We start from the raw sequence: 21,447 nt of genomic DNA on the forward strand, positions 1-21,447 counted from the left end.
CCATTTTACAGATGAGGTAACTAAGGCACAGAGAAATTAAGTGACTTGCCCAAGGTCACACAGCAGGAAAGTGGTGAAGCTGGAATTAGAACGTAGGTCCTTCTGACACCCAGGCCCGGGCTCTTTCCACTAGTCCATACTGCTTCCTGTCTGCCATTTACATGCCAGACCCACTAGTCCACAAGGAAATCCTTCCTCTTCCCCTCCCCTGCTCTGCCCATCCCACGTGATGGTGCCGAGACTAAGGCTCTGCTTGTGAATAATAATAGTAATAACAATAATAATAATGGTCTTTGTTAAGCATTGTACTACGTGCTGGGGATGATACAAGATCATCAGGTCCCACGTAAGGCTCACAGTCTAAGTAGGAGAGAAAACGGAATTGAATCCCCATTTTGCAGATGAGGAAACTGAGGCACGGAGCAGTGAAGTGACTTTCCCAAGGTCACACAGCAGGCAAGTGGCAGGGCTGGGATTAGAACCCAAGTCCTCTGACTCCCAGTCCCATGCTCTTTCCATTCAGCCAAGCTGCTTCTCTAGAGGCACCGGTACCTCTTGGAGAACCCAGCCACTTTCCCCCACGCCTTCCACCGAAGTGGTGGCATGCTGCCAGCTAGGCCGTACCCACCTCTAATTAAATTATGCTTGTGGGGGATTGATGCTCTTATTTAGCTAGTCCAATTGCTTAGACGATCAGGGTGGCAGAGACAAGGATAATGTCCTTGCCCCGGGGAGGCCCCAGCGCCTTTGTTCCAGGTGCTGTCGAGGATTTTTTATTTGCTTCAGATCCTATATTCTTGTTTCAATGCCCACCGCCCCTCTCGCCAGTAACACTGGTACTAATCGAAATGAAAAGACATCCTTTGAAATCAAACGTACGTCCCCTTCCTCCCCCAAATGCTGCCAGATGGTTGATTTGATTTGATTTTTGTGGTGAGAGGATTCTGTCTGGCAGGCTGAATCTGTTCCCCTCCTCCGTCCTGCCACTACCTCCCCCCACCCCCCACCCCCATTTCTAGTCTCACTGGATTTGTGTTCCTGAGGGTTTCTGCTGGGGAAGAGAGTGGGTCGGGAGGGAGGAGCATCAGATCAGCTCAGAACCCAGCAGCCAGCGGAGGTGTCATTGGTGATGGTCTGACAGTCTGGAGGGGAGGCCACAAGGCCAAGACACCCTCAGGGGTCAGGGGGTCAGTTACCTAGTAGAGAGAACCTGGGTGGTGGGAAGTTACAGGGTTGGGGTTGGGGAGGAAGGTGGGGGCAGGATCTGGGAGAATCGGGGAGGCAAGGCAGGCAGACAATTCCAATCCCCATCTTGTGCCAGCCAGAGCCAGCCACGACAGGATTGAGCTGAGAAAGCCCTCCGGATGGGAGGGCTTCCTGACAGAGGTGGCCTCCAGCTCTAGGGTGCAAAGGGAGAGGATATGGTCCGGTGGATGGTTAAGAAGGTTGTTCCATGCAGAAACATCGGAGTCCGTAGAACGAGGAAACGGGAGCTGGGCCCTCTCTTACTTCCTCCATGCAAAGGGAAAATTTAGACCCAAGGATACTCCCTCCTCCTCCTCCCTGCCACATCCCATTGGGCCCAGGAGAAGGTGAGAGGTTCTCCACTCCCTGCCTGGGAGTGTTTGTGTGGTTCCTCTCTTCCAAAGAGGCAGGTTTTCAGACTTTTCTTCCTCATCACCCCTCCATGACAGATGGCACCCTCTGGAATCCTAATTCGCCTGCATCCTGTAGGGTCTGGGGCTAAGCCCTCTGAGGTCATGATTGTCCAAACTCACCCTGCTTGGGGTGTGTATGTGTCGGGGCGGGGCGGGGGGGGGCATTTTTTGGCTATTTGCCTCCTTGCTCTACCTCCTAAAGAAGATTTTTTTTATGTATTTGTTAAGCACTTACTATGCACCAGGCACTGTACTAAGCACTGGGGTAGATACAAGATAATCAGGTTTGACATAGTTCATGTCTCACATGGAGCTCACAGTCTTAATCCCCATTTTACAGATGAGGTAATTGAGGCACAGAGAAGTTAAGCAACTTGCCCAAGGTCACGCAGCAGACAACAGATGGAGCCAGGATTAGAACCCAGGTCCTTCTGACTCCCAGGCCTGTGTTCAATCCATTAGGCTACACTGAGTTCCATAAGGGAGCAGGTCCAGCCCTGCAGAGGGGGTGGCGGTTGTGGCCCCCCCTTGGAGGGTCTCGTAACTGTAGGGAGGGAGGTGTGGCTCCATAGGTGCAGGAGAGCCTGGGTGCCGCCCTCCTGGCAGGGCTAGTGGGGGAGAGAGGGAGGATCCACTAATACTAAGAGAGCCCACCCGAACCCCAGCTGCCACTCTCCGAGGACCTGAACCAGCAGAGGAGCACAGAAGCAGCCAAAAAACAGGAAAGATCCGCTCTGCCAGCTCAACCCAACCCAAACACCCTCGATTTTTCACGTGGAGAAATGAAATCAGGTTTCATTTGGGCTTGGCAGGAGCGCTCTGGCAGCTCCCAAACCAGGAAATGAGAGTCTGCAGAGAGTGAGGAGGACCCAGGCCAGGGGGTTTGGCTGACTGGGTTAATGACAGGAGCCTCTTCGGGCCCTCGCAGCAGGGAATGGGGTTTGAAATCTTCTTGACCCCGTGTGGAATGAGATTCCGGCAGGCACTGTCTGTCTCTGCAGTATTTATTGCTAAATCATTAATAGTGGCCACCCTGAAATGCCAGCCAGCTTGGCCCGAACTGCTAGAAGCTCTCTCTCTTTAACCTGACTGACTCCTTCCTGATAAGAGGGGCTGGAGCCTGGAGGTGTCTCCCCTCCACTTTCAGCCCCCTCCCCTTGCTGGGCCAGGAGTCTGGGAGGGAGAAGATTTGCAAGGACTTGTCTGGATCCCAGGTGTTCAGGGCTTGGAGCTCACACCCCACCTTTATGGTCCTGGTTCGATGCCACCTTGAGGCTCTTGGGATAGGCTCTGATGAGACAGGAGGGTCGCTACAGTTAAGAGCGACCCAGGTCTGCTATTAAGACTGACTTATCATCTGTTTGGCACAACCCTTGAGCAGGCCCTCAGCCACTGGAGAGGTCCTGCAGCTATAATCCCTCCTGCCCCCACCAACCTTGGTTCTGGGAAGCAGTGGGCATGGGAGGGAGGATGGCTGATATGTGCCAAAGTGTCTAGGCCTGGCCCTGCTTTTAGAGAGCATGATCTAATGGAAAGAGCACAGGCCTTTAAGAGGGAGTGGGTTCCAATCTGTGTGTGACCTTGGGCAAGTCACTTAACTCCTCTAGGTCTCAATTTCTTCATCTGTAAAATGGAGACTAAATACCTGTTCTTTCCTCCTAAAACTGTGGCTTCTGTTTGTTTGGGACAGTGACTGTGTCTGGTTTGCATGCACCGTATCTACCCCAGGGCTTAGTACAGTGCTTGGCACATAATAAGCACCCAACAAATCCCACAACTGTTATTATTATTAATTTTGTATGATATTTGTTAAGCACTTACTATGTGCCAGGCACTGTTCTAATTATTGGAGTAGATATTCATTCATTCAATCAATCATATTTATTGAGCGTTTACTGTGTGCAGAGCACTGTATTAAGCGCTTGGGAAGTACAAATCAGCAACATAGAGAGATGGTCCCTACCCAACAACAGGCTCACAGTTTAGAAGGGGAAGACAGACAACAAAACAAGTAGACAAGTGTCAATACCATCAGAATAAATAGAATTATAGCTATATACACATCATTAATAAAATAGATAGAGTAATAAATTTGTACAAATATACACAAGTGCTGTGGGGAGGGGAAGGGGGTAGGGCAGAGGGAGGGAGTGGAGGTGATGGGAACAAAATAATCAGGTTGGACACAGTCCCTACCTCTCATGGGGCTCACAGTCTTAATCCCCATTTTACGGAAGAGGGAACTGAGGCCCAGAGAAGTGAAATAATAATAATAATAATGGCATTTATTAAGCACTTACTATGTGCAAAGCACTGTTCTAAGTTCTGGGGAGGTTACAAGGTGATCAGGTTGTCCCTGGGGGGGGGGCGCACAGTCTTAATCCCCATTTTACAGATGAGGTAACTGAGGCCCAGAGAAGTCAAGTGACTTGCCCAAGGTCACACAGCAGACAAATGGCAGAGCCGGTATTAGAACTCAGGTCCTTCTGACTCCCAGGCCTGTGCTTTATTCACTAGGACATGCTGCTTCTCTTATTATCCACAAATCCCAGCCCCTTCTAGCCAGGGACCCTGTCTCTCTCATGTCTTTTTTTCTCAGCCCTTAGTACGGCCCTTTGCGTACAGTAGGCTTTTAATACTATAATTATTACCTCCCATTTCCTTCTTGGTTAAGCAAGCTAGTGCCATGTAGAGCTGAGGTACCCCTCTCCCTGTCTTCTCCATCTGGGCCTCCAATTCTTGTGGGCTTCCCTGAGGCGACTGTGGTGTCTGTAGCAGCAATTCAGCTGTTTGGGCCCTGGTGCTTGCTTATGTGCTTTTTTTGGTGTGTTTTTGTTTTCTTTTTAATTAGATGAGCTTTGGCGCTTCTCAGTGTCTCGGGTTGAGCGAGCCCCTGAGGAGCATGCCAAAGTGCTTAAAGAGATTTCTTCTCTCACCCTGTGCTTGCTCCCTCCAGTGTGGGCAGCTCTTGAATTAATAATGACATTAATAATAATAATAATAATATTTGTTTAGTGCTTACTATGTGCCAACCCCTGTACTAAGCACTGGGACTGATTCCAGATTATCAGGTTGGACACAGTCCCTGTTTCACGTGGGGCTTACAGTCAAAGAAAGAGGGAGAACAGGTACTGAATCCCCATTTTCCAGATGAAGAACCAGAGGCACAGGGAAGTTAAGTGACTTGTATTGCTGACAACCACCTCCCATCAACAGCATTCTGGGGTTCCTGTAAGAGAACCTCGCAAAAAGAGAAAGAATCTGCCAGTCACCCCATTATTCATTCATTCAATTGTATTTATTGAGCGCTTACTTTCCTAACTAAAAATGAGATGACACTGCAAGAGGTCCAAAGCAATTCTGTTTACTAGCTCTTCCCACACTGGTGCACAGACCAGTGGACTCTGGCTTGCAGAGCCCAACTGGCAGAACAAAGATTATTGTCTCCTGGTCCCTCTTTTACCCACTCCAACATCCTTTTGCCCTCTCCCTGGTTCTGCCCCGAGGGTGGGCATCCTGGCCTCTGATGTCTCTCTGGGTCATCTGGGGTATTCCAGAGGTGTGTCTGCATATTCTCAATTCTCCTCCTGGAGCTTTGGGGTTATTCTTGTCAATGTCCTATTGTCCTTCTTCCTTGTGTCTGGAAATGTCTTAATTCCACTTTCCTTTTTTTTTAATGGTGTTTGTTAACAGTTTATTATATGCCAGGCACTGTATTATGTGCTGGGGCAGATACAAGATAATGAGGTTGGACACAGTCCATGTCCCAAATAATAATAATAATAATAATAATAGTGCTATTTGGCATGGTGCATGTCCCACAGAATAATATTAATAATGATGATAATAATAATTATGCTATTTAAGTGCTTACTATGTGCCAAGCACTAGTAAGCGCTGAGGTAGATACAAAACAATCAGGGCAATGGGGCTCACAGTCTAAGTAGGAGGGAGAACGGGTATTGAATCCCCATTTTGCAGATGAGGAAACTGAGGTACAGAGAAGGTAAGTGATTTGTCCAAGGTCACATAGGCGGTAAGTGGCAGAGCTGGGAATAGAATCCAGGACTTCTGATTCCCAGGCCTGTGTTCTTTCCACTAGGCCACCCTGCTTCCTTGTATTTGATACATTGTTGTCCGTCTCCCCCTTCTAGACTGTGAGCCTGCTGTTGGGTAGGGACCGTCTCTATATGTTGCCAACTTTCACTTCCCAAGCGCTTAGTACAGTACTCTGCACACAGTAAGCACTCAATAAATACGATTGAATAAATGAATGAATGAATCAATTGCTGTGCTACCACCAGTAACTAACTGCCCTGCCCCATCTTCCTGCTCCTTTCAGTATCCCCCCCATATGTATGTATATTATATATATAATCAGAAAAGTGGTGGAGCTGGGATTAGAGTCAATCCTCATTTTACAGATGAGGAAACTGAGGCACAGAGACATGAAGCGACTTGCCCAAGGCTCACACAGCAAGCAATTGGCAGAGCTGGAATAAGAACTCAAGCCCTCTGTCTCCCAGGCCTGAACTCTTTCTGTTTGACCAGGTGGCTTCTATACAATGAGAGCTAAGGGGTTAGCACCAGGAAGATGAGGGAAATAATTAGAGAAGTCCTCCTGGGGGAAGCAGTATTAGAAAGAGGGTTTGGCAAAGCTGAAGGGGAGGCTGTCCCAGACAGGTAGATAGGCATCAGCAGTAGTTCGGAGACAAGAGAGTGAGAGTTAAGAGCAAGGAATGGTTAGGAGGTTTGCCTTGGAGGAGTGAGGAGACTGAGGTGGGGGAGTGACAGGAGAGGAGAGGAGTCAGCTAAGATGGAGTCTATTAATGGAGAACCCCTTTCTCCTCTCCTAGACTCAATTCCTGACCCTGTATTGGGTCTGTCTCCTGCATTACCACTCTTGTGAAGATCTGTCCCCAGCCCCTCAACCCTCAGCTCACCGCCTCCCTTCAGCATTTACTGGGGACGTGGTCTGCCTCTCCTGGTCGGCACGGAGTGAGTGAGCAGAGGCATGAGCTCTGGTCAGACTGGCCCAAAAGAACTCAGCCAAATTTGGTTCAGGTGTGGAATCCCCTCCCAATTCTCTACGTCTTCATTAAGGGCTTCCAAGGGTCAGGGTGTTGTGGAGTTTTGGCTGGACCCACCCCCTAAATTGTTAGTGTATTGTTGCTGCCCCTTGGGCTGCTGGGGTTACAAGTTCCCAGAAGGCATCAGGCACAGCTGGGCCTGCTGAACAGGGCTGCATATGCGTGGAAGATCCCCTTTTGGTTTGGGTGGGGTAGTGGGCCTAGCTTGTGAAAACTGGCATGTTTCAGGAATCCTGGGAATGTTTATTAAGACCAGGTGCCCGAAGCCAGGGCCCCCCAGCAGAATCGGAAAGTCTGGCCACCCTCCCCACACATCTGTCTTTTCAGACACGTGTGCACATATGGCTAGAGATCCCCATCAGTAGTATCGTCTTCAAATTCTAACAATAATATATTTATATTGGTGATAAGTAGCGTTATCAGCAATGAATATTAGCATTTGGCAATATTATCTGTACTGCTGGTATTAGCAATTAGAACCTGGAATATCAATAGCACCATGAAAGGACCAACCTAGTAATAATGGCATCGGAGTTCCAGGCTCTTTCTTCCCTTAAATCAGTCAATCAATCAATCAATCGTATTTATTGAGCGCTTACTGTGTGCAGAGCACTGTACTAAGTGCTTGGGAAGTACAAGTTGGCAACATATAAAGACAGTCCCTACCCAACAGTGGGCTCACAGTCTAAAAGGGGGAGACAGAGAACAAAACCAAACATACTAACAAAATAAGATGAATAGAATAGATATGCACAAATAAAATAAATAAATAAATAGAGTAATAAATATGTACAAACATATATACATTTGAGCTAAAGTTTTGAGGTCTCTTTGCTTTCCCACCTGGATTGTAACTCCGGTTCCCAGGCTTTTCCGACCTAAGGCTCCCCTAGGCCACCACAGAGCCAACTTTCAAAATATATGAAATTCCAAGAGTCTCTTCTGCCTTGCTGGAAAGGCTGCCCCTGGCCAGGAATATTTTAGCTTTCTGCTCTGTTTCAGTCTGGCGGGGGGTGGGGAGGGGGGCGGAAAGCAACGTGGATCTTTCAAGCTGAGGGGCCAGTCTGTCAACACACTTAATATTCACGATTTGAAGTTCTCCCGGCTCTGGGAGAGAAGCTGCTTGACTCATAAAATGTGTCTTAATGTTCTGAGCCAGGGATGTAATTGGAGCCATTTCAGTGCAGAGTCTCACCCCACCCTGGAGCCAAGTCCTCTCTTTCTGCTGTGCAGAGGAGACGTGGCTGTGTGAAATGAGGGGAAGCCGAGAGGCCCAAGACTTGGGCTCAAATCCCAAGTTTCTGTTCCCTCTGGAGCCTTTTCCTCCAGTCCCACCGTATCTGTCTGCTCTTGTCTCCCATGATCCCTCAGCCTGACCCCTCTGATCCAGACATATGCCTTCTAAAGCTATGCCTCTTACCTATTGACCAGCCTTGGCCCACACTGTCCCTTCTGCCATTCAATCAGTCAATCACATTTATTGAATGCTTGCTGGGTGCAGAACACTGTACTAAGCACTTGGGAGAGTACCTGGCTGTGCATCCCTCAAGCACTTTGATACTCATCCCAGCCCCAAAGCACTTATGTCCATATCCTTATATTCTACCATTTCTCCTAGCTGGAATTGACTTTAGTGTCTGTTTTTCCCATAGACTGTAAGCTCCTTGTGGGCTGGGAACGTGTCTACCAGCTCTGTTGCAGTGTACTTCCCCAAGTGCTTAGTACAGTGCTCTGCGCACAGTAAGCACTCAATAAATGCCATTGATTGATCAATTATACTTGAGTTTAGTAAGTGCTCAATAAATACGATTGAATGAATGAAGAATGAATGAATGAATGAATGAAATGGGAGGGCAGGTAGGGGAAATGAGGACTTAATCAGGGAAGTAGAAGTATTGAAAATAAAAACCCCTGGGCATAAGGCCATCTGTAGTGGACAGGGGTCAGATTAGCTGAAAACTGGACTGTTCAGTATAAAACAGGCTAAAGACCCCCCTATTCCCAGTCTCTGAGCTCCCCTTTTCCCACCCAATCATTTAAGTGATTGGGAGGAGACTGGCCATTCTTCCCCTGGTTTGTGGTGAGGCTCTACAGAGAGGGGCCTCAGCCTCCACCATTCTATAAATTCACTCCCCACTGATGCTCTTCAACCCAGCTCCATGAAGTCCTGCCCTGTGATTTCCCACGCTGAGCCTCATAGATCCCTTTAAATCTCTAAAGGGTTTCTTCAAGGAGGACACTAACCCATTCTTCTCAGTCCTCAAAGGGCTTAAAATGCAACAAGAAAGAGTCTGGTTAGGCATGAAAGAACCTCCTGAGTGCCAGGGAGAGCAAACAGAGAAGCAGCAACTGAGGTATATCATGGAAATTGGTAAAACAGGTCAAAACTCCATCCGTCCTGGATGGTTTGGGCTTTCTGCAGTCTGGGGGCAGGGGAATGGACCTGATGACCCCTTGGATCCTTTCCAGCCCTGGGATACTAAGGTATCTCAGGGCTCCCGCAGAAATTCGACTCCCTCGGTGGCTTGAATCCTCTTTCTTTTCCTTAACGGTGAAGGATATTTACATGGAAATAGGGGACTCATCTGAAAAATTCACCTGCCAGGGCCACCTCAGCCCACTTTCCTTCCTGGCCACCTGCGATCCAGACCCTGAGCTCAGACATCACCCTTGCTTCTCCCCCCTGCTGTGAGGAGGGCAAAGAGAAGCCTTTGACAAACCCTGCCCTCATGCAAATATGGGGAGGAAGGGAAAGAGGACAGATGCTCTGCTCTTATAGGATTGTCTCTCAATAGACTGCTTTTGATCTGGGTTTTGAGTGGGGAGATGGGTAGGTTTCTTTCATGGTATCTTGTACTTCGCCAACTTGACAGGGAAAGGCACCCCAGCGAGGGTGGAGATGGAGGGAAGGAGAAGGAAGGGCAGGCAGTATAATCTGGTTGGAGTTGGATGAGCTAGGGTTCTAAATTCTGGTTCGGCCACTGGCATGCTGGGTGACCTTGGTTGTGTCACTGAACCTTTCTGGGCCTCCATGGCTCTATCTGTAAAATGGGGAGGATGATCTTTTTCCCAGTCTTCTTCCCAGAAAGGGTGCTAATATGTGGGTAGCACATTGGATTCCTTTGGTGGAAAATGCTACATAAATGTAAAGTATTGTTACTATTCTTAAGAAAAAGAAGAGAAAGAGGGAGAAGAAAAGGAAGAAAAGGAGAAAGAAGGGGTGGCAGAGGGGGAGGACTCATTTCTTGCTGGTCCTTCCTGAACTGGGACCCCAGCAGCAGCCCCTATAATGGGGTGCCTAGTGTGGAGTTCAGGCCTCCCTCACCTCCTAGGAATGACAGGGAGAGATGGGCCAAGAGGAGTGACCCTTGGGGCCTCCTGCCAGGCCAGAGGACCAGCTGGGAGGGCTGGTGGACAGGGGGCAATAACTAACTAAAGATGGTCAGTTGCCTCAGGGGATGGTTTCCGCTCACTCAGACCCTGGCCAGCCAAGGTCAGGAGCATGGCCAAGCTGAGGTAGCCGGCCTGCAGGCACCCGCCATCACCATGGCAACTGAGAATCTTGGCGAGCTACTCGGGTGTGCTCAGTGAGGCGTGAACGGGGCCGCTGGGGGTGCCCCCTCCCCAAATCCAGAATGAATGTCTGTTCATTTGCATTTGATTTCTGGTCAGATTTCCTGGATCCTAGGGTCTCTTGGTTAGCCTTTTTTCCAATCCAACACTGCTTCCAACCCCTGCTGCTGCAAGGACATCCTAGACCAGGGCTTTCTTGCCACCTTTGATCAGAGCCACAGCTTGCAGCTGGATGGGGCACTGTGGAGCTGGGGCTGGAGGCATCTGGATACCAACTGACCTTAAACTTTCTCTCTCTCTCTCTCTCTCTCTCTCTCTCTCTCTCTCTCTCACACACACACACACACACACACACACACACACAGCAACCCACTAACCACCCCATCTGCCTGCAGACCAACAGCCCCATTCGCAGCCCACCTGGGCTCACCAGGACCCTTCTGAGAGCCCCACTCCATATGTGACAACTTCATTAACAGCTCGCTTTGCTTGAACACATTTTCTCTGAGATCCCCTCTTGCTGGGAGGTGGTGAAAGGGGGAGTGTGGGGGTGGAGGCAACTCTAGATCTGGTTTCTCTGTGAGAAGAGGGGGATAGCATGGGGCCAGGTCAGGACTGAGTTTTGAACAGATTTTTCTTTCTGCCAGAAACACACACATATATACACACACACACATACACTATCTCTCTCTCCAACTCTCAGCCCCCTTTCTATCACTCTGTCTCTGACTCTCTATCCCTCTCTTGCTTTTTTCTATGTCTCTTTCTTGCTGATTGCCTCTTTTTCTAGGTGTATCTCTCTCTCTCTCTGTCTCTCTGACTCCTTCACAATCTCTCTCTCTCTAGAAGACTGAGGAGTTTTTTCAGGGCTGTGGAATCCCAGCCCCTCATGGTACAGGAGTAAGTTAGGTGGGTCTGTTCAAAGAGGCCTCAGGTAGTTTTTTTGAGGATCAGGGTGGGATGGGAATGGGCTCTCTATGAGGCAGGACCAAAGAAGCCGGAAATGGAGGGAGGGGGGAGATGGGAGGCAGAGCAGAGAGTGGGCAGATGGAAAGGGAGACAAATGGAGAGAGAGAGAGAGGAGGAACAGTGCTTAGTCCAGTGCTCTGCACACAGTAAGTGCTTGGCATAGGGGAAAGAACATGGGCCTGCAAGTCAGAGGATGTGGGTTCTAATCCTCGCTCTGCCACATGTCTGCTGTGTGACCTTGGACAAGTCACTTCATTTCCTCTTTGCCTCAGTTACCTCATCTGTAAAATGGGGCTTAAAACTGTGAGCCCCATGTGGGACAGGAACTGGGTCCAATCTGATTACCTTGTATCTACCCCAGTGCTTAGAACAGTGCTGGGCACATAGTAAGTGCTTGACAAATACCACATTATTATTATTAATAATAGATGCCATTGATTGATTGAAAGGTGGGAGAGAGAACTGGGACAATTCATTCACGCCTCCATTGGTGTTGCTGCATCTTCCTGACTTTACCATTCTCTACAGAAACAGCCAGGCCTGGTGCTATTAAAGGGAGTTTCCAGTACAACCAGAAACGTGTCATTCCAGCCCTTGCCCAGTACCCACGTACAGCCCTCGGATGTCAGGTGGGGCAGCGGAGGTGGCACAGAAAAAGAGAAGGAGACAGAGGCTGCGCAGCCTCTTTGTTCCTCCTCCTCCTCCTCCTTCTTCTCCTCCTCCTCCTTCCCCTTCTAATAATAATAATAATGGTGGCATTTGTTAAGCGCTTACTATGAGCCAGGCATTGTACTAAGTGCTGGGTTAGATACAAGCAAATTAGGTTGGACACAGTCCCTGTCTCATGTGGGGCTCACGGTCTCAATTCCCATTTTACAGATGAGGTAATTGAGGCCCAGAGAAGCAAAGTGACTTGCCCAAGGTCACACAGCAGACAAGTGGTGGAGCTGGGATTAGAACCCAGATCCTTGACTCCCAAGCCCGTGCTCTATCCACTATGCCATCTACTTCTATCCTCCTCCCTCCTGTTACCATGCTGCTGCCACTGCTGCAATGTGGGGTCCACTCCTACAACTCCGGTGGGAAGTAAGACTCTAATTGAATCTTTTTTTTTATTTTAATGTTATTTGTTAAGCACTTACTATGTGCCAGGCCCCGCTCTAAGTGCTGGAGTGGATACAAAGTAATGAGATTGCACACAGTCTGTCCCACATGGGACTCACAGTCTTAATCCCCATTTTACAGATGAAGGAACTGAGGTCCAGAGAAGTTAAGCGACTTGCCCAAGGTCAAACAGCAGACAAGTGGTGGAGCTGGGATTAGAATCCAGATCCTTCTGACTCCCAGGGCTGTGTTCTATCCACTAGATCATGCTGCTTAGAGGCTTAGGCTGCCTTAGGCTTTTTCTGTGGTAGGATGAAGCCTAAAAAGTATGACCCACATAATGCAGAGTAGCAGGAAGAGCTTTTTTTAGGACCACCTGTGGTTCTCTAGCTTCCCTGCTAGGTAGTTGGCTTTTCAGATGTCCAGTAAGAGCTTAATAAATATGACTGAATGAACGAATCCCTGGGGGACAGGGGTTGCCTGGTCCCAGATAAGGACAGAAAGAAGAGGGGAGACAGATGGGTGTTGGGTGCCCGGGGTTGGGGGGCTGCCCCCCAGCATGTCTCTTTGAGTGTTGTTCCAATCCCATTGGCTGTCTCATACTCAGTCCCTTCTCAGATCTTTAGAAACCAGAGTGGATCAGGGCCGGGTGAAGACCCCAGAAGCCAGGAATTTCTCAGCCACCCAGTTTTTTTTTAATGGTATTTCTTGAGCGCTTACTATGTGTCAAACACTCTTGTAAGCGCTGGGGTAGGTACAAGTTAATTAGGTTGTACACAGTCCCTGGCTCGCTATGTAAGTAGGAGAGAGCACAGGTATCTCCATTTAACAGTTGAGGAAACTGAGGCCCAGAGAAGTTGAGCGATTTGCCCAAGGTCACACAGTAGACAAATGGCAGAACTGGGATTAGAATCCAGGCCCAGGCTCCATCCACTGAGCTGTGCTGCTTTTCTCGTGATGCTATCCCACTTGCTATTGGCCTGGATGATGCGGGGGTCAGGGAACAGGGAGGACTGTGATTTCCTCTTGGTTAAAGTCATTTTGCTGGCTTTTAAACCGCTTTGTCACCGGTGCTCTGCTGTCCCGATGACAGTGACTGATGCACTCTGCTCCCTGGGGCCCAGCTGACATTTCCTTACTTGTACTCACCCCCACCTTACAGCTGCCATCCATCATACATTCATTCCCTCCCATCCCTGGCCCTCTCCCCTTCGACTCTGAAGAGCCCGGCCCTGGCGTGGCATGGATGTGTCGACAAGAGGGTGTTGGTGTGGGGACTGGAAGGTTACGAGGCTGCTGACCCTTCTCTGCTGCCAAGAGCTGGCTCCATTGGCAGGAGGCAGGATTCTGCTGGGAATCTGGCACGGGTAGAGGCAAGGGGGTTGGACGTGAGCAGCCAGGCATCTGAGCATGCTCTTGGTGGAATCAGGCAGTGGACCTAGTGGAAATCAGGATGAAAACTGAATAATAAACTCTGCTTCTATTTTAACCAGAGCTGAAAGTAAGCCAGATTGGACCAGAGCTGGGGTCTGGTAAAAGAAAAAGGGCCAGAACGGTCATTCCGGTATGAGAATTATGTTGCTGCGGTGGTGATGGTGGATAATAATAATAATAATAATAATGATGATGATGGTACACTTGTTAAGTGCTTACTATGTGCCAAGCACTGTTCTAAGCACTGAGGTAGGTTCAAGTTAAGCAGGCTGGACACAGTCTCTGTCCTGTATGGGGCTCCCAGTCTTAATCCCCATTTTACAGATGAGGTAACTGAGGCCCAGAGAAATTAAGTGACTTGCCTAAGGCCACACAGCAGGTAAGTGGCAGAATGGGGATTAGAACCCATGACCTTCTGACTCCCAGGGCTGTACTCTATCCACTACACCAAGCTCCTGCTGTCTCTGGGTAGGCACCAGCTCCACCTTGCCTATCTTACTCCTCCCCTGGGCCCTAGTCTGCCTAGTCTGCCTGGGTATGCCTGGCTCAGCCTTGGAGTCAGAAGGAGCTGTGGTTAGAGGCGGAGTCAATGTGATGGCTCCTTTCTTTGCCCTCTTCTGATGGGACATGGTTCCTGACCCAACCCAGGAACCTGTTTGGGTGTGATTGGGGCTTTTCCCTGATCCCATTTCTGTTACTCCCACATAGCACTCTCTCTGCTGCCACAGCATTCCAGGTAGAATTTATTTTAAAACTTTCACCCCTGTTTTTAACCACTTTTGTGAGAACACCTGAGTGTGTTGGTTTCATAGTTTTGGCTTTGGTGAATCACAAATAGGGTGGGCTGGTGAATTAATTGTGGGTCTGAGGAATAATTGTAAGGCTGAACCGGAAAACTCTTGGGGGTGTCAGGGAATTAAGACCTGAGGCACCGGGGAGTTTGCCTGCTGCGGGATGGGTGGGGAAGGTGATGAAAGGAACCTCATGAGTCGTGGGAGTTATATTTTGGGAGAGGGAAAGAGCTGGATCTGAAGAAAGAGAGAGTACTATAATAATCAGAAGAATAACTGTGGTATTTGTTATGTACTTATTCTGTACCTAGCACTGGGGAAGTTATCTATCAGATCAAACACTGTCCCTGCTTGACATGGAGCTCACAGTCTAAATGGGAGGGAAAACAGGCATTGAATCCTCGAGGAGAAAACTGCAGTAACTGAGGCACAGATAGGTCAAGCGACTTGCTAAAGGTCACACAGCAAACATGTGGCAGAGTCAGAATTAGAGCCCAGGTCTCCTGAGTCTCAGTCCTGTACCCTTTCCCCTCGACCATATTGCTTCTCCTAGATTCACCTTCCCATCCTTCTTTGCCTTGTGTTTTTTGGCCCAATTTCTCTGTTCCCTCATGCTCTCTGTCTCTGATTCTCTCTCTCCCTGTCTTCCTGCCCTTCCTCCCTCCTTTCCTCCCACCTGTCTACACTCCAGATACTCCATTAATTTCTGAGAGGCCCCAACAAGAAAGTGAAAGGCTGAACACACGTCACTCCCTTCACCTTCCCTGTCAGATCTGGAGAACCACGTTTGCTCCTAATCCGGGTGATGAATGTCACCGCAGAGCCCTTGGGTGCCCGTGGCCAAAGTGAAGGCTGGGAATTGGGGTGGGTTGGGGGGAGGAAAGGACGGCCTTCTGGAAAGAGGGAGGTGATGGATGGAAAAGGAAGCAGCAGTGTGGCCTAGTGGAAAGAGCATGGGCCTAGGAGTCAGAAGGTCATGGGTTCTAATCCCAGCTCCACCACTTGTCTGCTGTGTGACCTTGGGCAAGTCATTTCACTTCTCTGGGCCTCAATAACCTCATCTGTAAAATGGTGAGCCCCACATGGGACAGGGATTGTGTCCAACCTGATTATCTTGTATCTACCCCAGTGCTTAGAACAGTGCTTAGCACATAGTAATGATAATGATGGTATTTGTTAAACACTCATTATGTGCCAAGCACTGTTCTAAGAACTGGGGTATATACAAGGTAATCAGGTTGTCCCATGTGGGTTCACTGTCTTAATCCCCATTTTACGGATGAGGTAACTGAGGCACAGAGAAGTTAAGTGACTTGCCCAAAGTCACACAGCTGACAAGTGGCAGAGCTGGGATTAGAACCCATGACCTCTAACTCCCAAAGTGCTTAACAAATACCACAATTATTATCATCATCATCATTATTATTATCATTATTAAAGGAACAACCTGGTCTTGAGCCTGTCCCTATCCCGTGGGTTTCCGGAAATGGACTTGGGCCGGTGGCCCTGCTCTCTGTTGCTCTGCAAACTGCCAGGCTCCTTTCTTCTTTTTGGGATCTTCCAACCATGGGTTTTGCTATTAATTAATCAGGGCCCAGGTAGGGTCCATAGATCACAGCACGGTGGCCAAGCGGGCAGCAAGTGGTAGGTCACGGCAACTGTGGCAACTGCAGCAGTGGAACAAAGAAGGCCAGAGGAACTGGAGGGCCCTCCTGGCCTCTTAGCTGCTGCAGTTGTCTCCTCCTCCTCTTCCTTCCCCCCCCCCCCCCCGCCCCCCGCCACCAGGAGGTTGTGCTGAGATCAGGAGTCAGCCCCATATCCTCTCTGTTTGCAAACTCCCTGTGATTGGAGAGATGGAGAGATGTCACCAACATTGCCAGCAGGGACAGCTTTGTCCTGATACACTCAGCAGCTGCCATTTGGCTGTAATGAGGAACCCTGCAGTCTTCAGAGTCTTTGTCCCTAGGCTCTCCAGCGACTCTTCCAAAACAAAGCCATGTGTGGATATGGATGCTCTAAACAACCAACAGTGAATAGCTCCTCAGTCCACCTGCCCACATGAGGCAACCCTGCAATACCTAACCAGGGAGTAAATCCGAGAGCGGCCACTCTCTAGCCGCAGACCACTCCTTCAGCCGGCGGGCCAGGAGCATATCAAGGGGGCTGGTAACCACCCCATCTCCAAAGAACAAGGCAATTAGCTGCCCAGAGCTGCTGCTGTCACCCAGATTCCTAAACATCTATGCACTCCAGTGGCCATAACAAAGGAAAAAGCAGGGCTCCAGAGATCCCCATCACAAGGTTTTGGCTTTGAGTTGGGAGCCCTGCTGATCGGGAGCAGATGGGCTAGAGGAGGGGCATGTGGGGCAAGAGGACTTGGGGTGGAGGGCTTCCACCACAGGAAGAATGATAATAATTATGGTATTTGTTAAGCACTTACTATGTGCCAGGCACTGAACTAAGCGCTGGGGTAGATACAGGATAATCGGATCAGACGCAGTTCCTGTCCCACATAGGGCTCACAGTCTTTGTCCCCATTTTACAGATGAGGTAAGTGGGTACAGAGAAGTTAAGTGACTGGCCCAAGGTCACACAGCAGACAAATGGTGGAGCCAGGATTAGAACCCAGGTTCCCTTACTCCCAGGCCTGTGGTTTTTCCATTAGGCCACACTGCTTCTCAGTAGTAATAATAATCATGGTCTTTGTTAAGTCAGCGCTTTCTATGTGTGAAAGACTGCTTTAAGCACTGGGCTGGATACAATATAGGCAGTTTGGGCGCAGTCCCCATCCCACATGGGACTCACAGTGTAAGGGGGAGGGAGAACAGGTCTCTTTCCCCATTTTTGCAGTTGAGAAAACTGAGGCACGGAGAAGTTAAGTGCCTTGCCCAAGGTCACCCAACTGGCAAGTGGGGGCAGCCAGGTTTCCAAGCTCCCAGGCCTTGCTCGACAACATATCCCCTTTGAACCAGTGGCTCGCCCACCGAATCTGAGATCCTGATGGAACCCAATTCACAGACCCTGAAACCCTGCACTACCCGCTGGGGAAGCCGAGGCTACTACAGAGGACAAGGCAGCAGTGTCACCGATCCCTGTATTGGAGGAAGCTTCAAAGCATCTCTCAGCGAGGGTGCAGAGGAGGAAGGCAGCCTCCATTCCTTTCTGGAGTGAAGCAGCAAGGAGGAGGAGAGGATTTGGGGGGTGCCTCATCACAGACATCCCTTTCCTGGCAGAAACGCAAATGAGTTTGAAAATAGAAGTCAGAGCTTGAAAGCGACTGAGTCATCACTTGCTGTAGGCAGTGAGAAGGGACAGATCTGGGAGGACTGCTCTGCGTTGGCTCGCGTGGGTACATGCTTTCCAAACACACACACGAAAATGCACATGAATGCGCACATGACTTGCACATGTGCACACAATATCCACCAGAAGGCACACATGTGTACAGGCACACACAGGGCTCTGTCAATCAATCAAGGATATTTATTGAGCACTTACTGTGTGCAGAGCACTGTACTAAGCACTTGGAAAGTACAATTCAGCGACAGATAGAGACAATCCCTACCCAACAATGGGCTCACAGTCTAAAAGGGAGGAGACAGACAACAAAACAAGTAGACAGGCATCAATAGCATCAAAATAAATAAATAGAATTATAGATATATACACATCATTAATAAAATAAATAGAATAATAAATATGTACATATATACACAAGTGCTGTGAGGCAGGGGGTAGAGCAGAGGGAAGGAGTAGGGGTGATGGGGAGGGGAGGAGGAGCAGAGAAAAAAGGGGGCTCAGTCTGGGAAGGCCTGCTAGAGGAGGTAAGCTTTCAGTAGGCCTTTGAAGGGGGGAAGTGAGCTAGTTTGGCGGATGTGAGGAGGGAGGACATTCCAGGCCAGAGGCAGGACGTGGGCCAGGGGTCGACAGTGGGACAGGTAAGAATGAGGCCCAGTGAGGAGGTTAGCGGCAGAGGAGCGAAGTGTGTGGGCTGGGCTGTAGAAGGAGAGAAGGGAGGTGAGGTAGGAGGGGGCAAGGTGATGGAGAGCTTTGAAGCCAATAGGAGTTTTCGCTTCATATGAAGGGTGATAGGTAACCACTGGAGGTTTTTGAGGATGGGGGTGACATGCCCAGAGCGTTTCTGTAGAAAGATAATCTGGGCAGCAGAGTGAAGTATAGACTGAAGTGGGGAGAGACAGGAGGTTGGGAGATCAGAAAGGATGCTGATGCAGTAATCCAGTCGGGATATGGTGAGTGATTGTACTAACAAGGTAGCAGTTTGGATGGAGAGGAAGGGGCAGATATTGGCGATGTTGTGAAGGTGAGACCGGCAGGTTTTGGTGACGGATTGGATGTGTGGGGTGAATGAGAGAGCGGAGACAACGATGACACCAAGGTTGCAGGCTTGTGAGACAGGAAGGATGGTAGTGCCGTGGGAGTATAACAGAGTTGTTAGACACAATCCCTGTCCACAAGGAGCTTACAGTCAAGAGGAAGAGAAAGACAGTAAAATAAGTTTCAGAAAGGGGAAATTGCAGAGTGTAAAGATATGACCATAAGTACTGTGGGGCTGAGGCGGGGGTGATTATCAAGTGCTTTAGGGGTCCAAGGGCATAGGTGATGCGAAGGGAGAGGGAGGCGGGGAAATGAGGGTTTAGGGAAGGCATCTTGGAAGACAGGTGATTTTAGAAGGGCTTTGAAGGTAGGGGGAGGGGGTGCCAGCTGTGAGGGAGGACTTGGGCAAGGGGTTGGCAGCAGGATAAATGAGATCGAGGTAGAGAGAATAGGTCCATAGCCTTGCATGCAATTACATGGGCACAGGTACTCAGCCATGCACAGCCACAGAAATACATGCTGAACTTGGCTTGAACTGCAGCAGGAGGGAGTTAGGTTAGGTAGTGGGAGAACTTCCTGGACTTGAAGTAAGTGCTTGAAGAATGAGTAATGGGAGCTCTCTCTGAATACTCAGCTCCCCAGTGCGGAATCTGGAAGTTCAGGAGACTCATTATATCCACAGAGAGCTGAAAGTCCTTAAACCTCCACAGGCTTAACTGCCTTGAAAACACTGAACTGGCATACTCTTAGCAGCCTGAGAAGCAGCATGGCCTAGTGGAAAGAGCGGGGGCCTGGGAGACGGAGGACTTGGGTTCTGATTCCGGCTCTGCCGTTTGTCTGCTGTGTGACCTTGGGCAAGTAACTTAACTTCTCTGTGACTCAGTTCCTTCTTCTGTAAAAATGGAATTAATCCTACCCCCTCCTACCTAGACTGTGAACCCCATGTGGGACAGGGACTGTGTCTAAATTGATATCTTTATATCTAGCCCAGTGCTTAGATCAGTGCTTGGCACATAGTAAGCACTAAAAAAAACCCCATAATTAATGTATTAATTATTAGCCTTGAATAGGCCCCTTAGAGTTCAGTAATCTTGGGGCAAGCCCCAACTTCTGTCCCCACTTTAAAACCAGGATCAATCACCATCAGTTATTAATCTGGGATTAATGGTCTTAATAATAAAAATAATAATAATAATAGTACTTGTTAAGCACTCACTATATGCCAAGCACTGTTCTAAATGCTGGGGTAGATGCAAGTTAATCAGGTTGGACACACTCCCTGTCCCACATGGGGCTCACACTCTTATCCGTATATTACAGATGAGGTAACTGAGGCACAGAGAAGTTAAGTGACTTGCCCAAGGTCACACAGCAGACGTGTCATGGAGCCGGCATTAGAACCCAGGTCCTTCTGACTCCCAGCCCATACTCTATCCACTAAGTCCTGCACAGAAGCTTTCTTCTTCCTCCTCCTTTTCTTCATTCCATCCACAGCAGTGATTGAGGCCTACTGAGGACAGAGACCTACTTAGAGCAGGTGTTGGGGAACAGACAACAGAAGGAAAAGAGGTGGTGTCTGTTCTCCTGGAGCTTACAGTCCAGGTGCCTGCCATCTTAGGAGGGGATTTAAGGATTCACCAACTCCCACCTGTAATCACATGTGAACACCCGTCCCATTATGCGCACACACACACACACACGCCCATGCACATTTCAAGTCAGGACATGGGATTTGCTACATAGGCTCAGCCCACTTGTTTGTAAAAGCCAACCTCCTCCCTCCTACAACATCAAGTGCAGCTCCTTTCCCTCTCCCCTCATCTTTGAGAGAGGAGAAGTTAAGGAGCACTCCCCGGGCTCCCTGTCTGAGGCAGAATGGAGACAGGAGGCAGGAAGGGGCCTGGTGCTCTTCCCATTACCACCTGCAGCAACTGGCCGATACCCTGAAGCCCAAGGTTCAATTACTCTTGTTTCCATACATCACTGCAAACATTCTCAGGGGCCAGGAAATTACCCAGCTTCAGCGGTGATTCCAGAGGATGGCTCATTTATCACTGAAATCAATCCAGCTGAGCAGAATCCGATCTCTCTTCCCTTCTGACAGCAGGCTAGTCTTGGGACTGATGAAAGTTGGACTTGGGGAAGCCAGTCCAGATCACACCCCACTGTGAGATACCACACCTCCTTTCCTCTGGCACGGTGAGGTTACGAGGAAATGTGGGTCGAGGAGTGGCTGTGGTTGCCAGAAAGGGGGGCAGTTGTTCAATAAAATGGTGTTTCAGTCACTGGCCTGGACTGAACACCTGCTGGGTATAGAGCCTTGTACTAGGCATTCTGGGGAAGGACATAAGAAGAACAGGACATGGCTGCTGCCCGAGAGCCCAGCAATTTTGTGGTCCAGCCCCCTCGGTTTCGAACAGGAAATGTGCTTTAGCAAGACAGGAAGTGGTTCAGGAGCTGAAAAGCAGCATAGCCTAGTGGAAAGAGCATGGA

General features: G+C 49.3%; 1 protein-coding gene across 4 annotated transcripts in view; it reads left to right on the forward strand.

Moving 5' to 3' along the window:
• NCAN (neurocan) overlaps positions 1 to 21,447 on the forward strand; it is a 97,724-nt gene that overhangs the window by 52,937 nt on the left and 23,340 nt on the right. The window lies entirely within an intron of this gene.

This window comes from Tachyglossus aculeatus, chromosome X1 (assembly GCF_015852505.1).
Source record: "Tachyglossus aculeatus isolate mTacAcu1 chromosome X1, mTacAcu1.pri, whole genome shotgun sequence".
Taxonomy (NCBI): domain Eukaryota; kingdom Metazoa; phylum Chordata; class Mammalia; order Monotremata; family Tachyglossidae; genus Tachyglossus; species Tachyglossus aculeatus.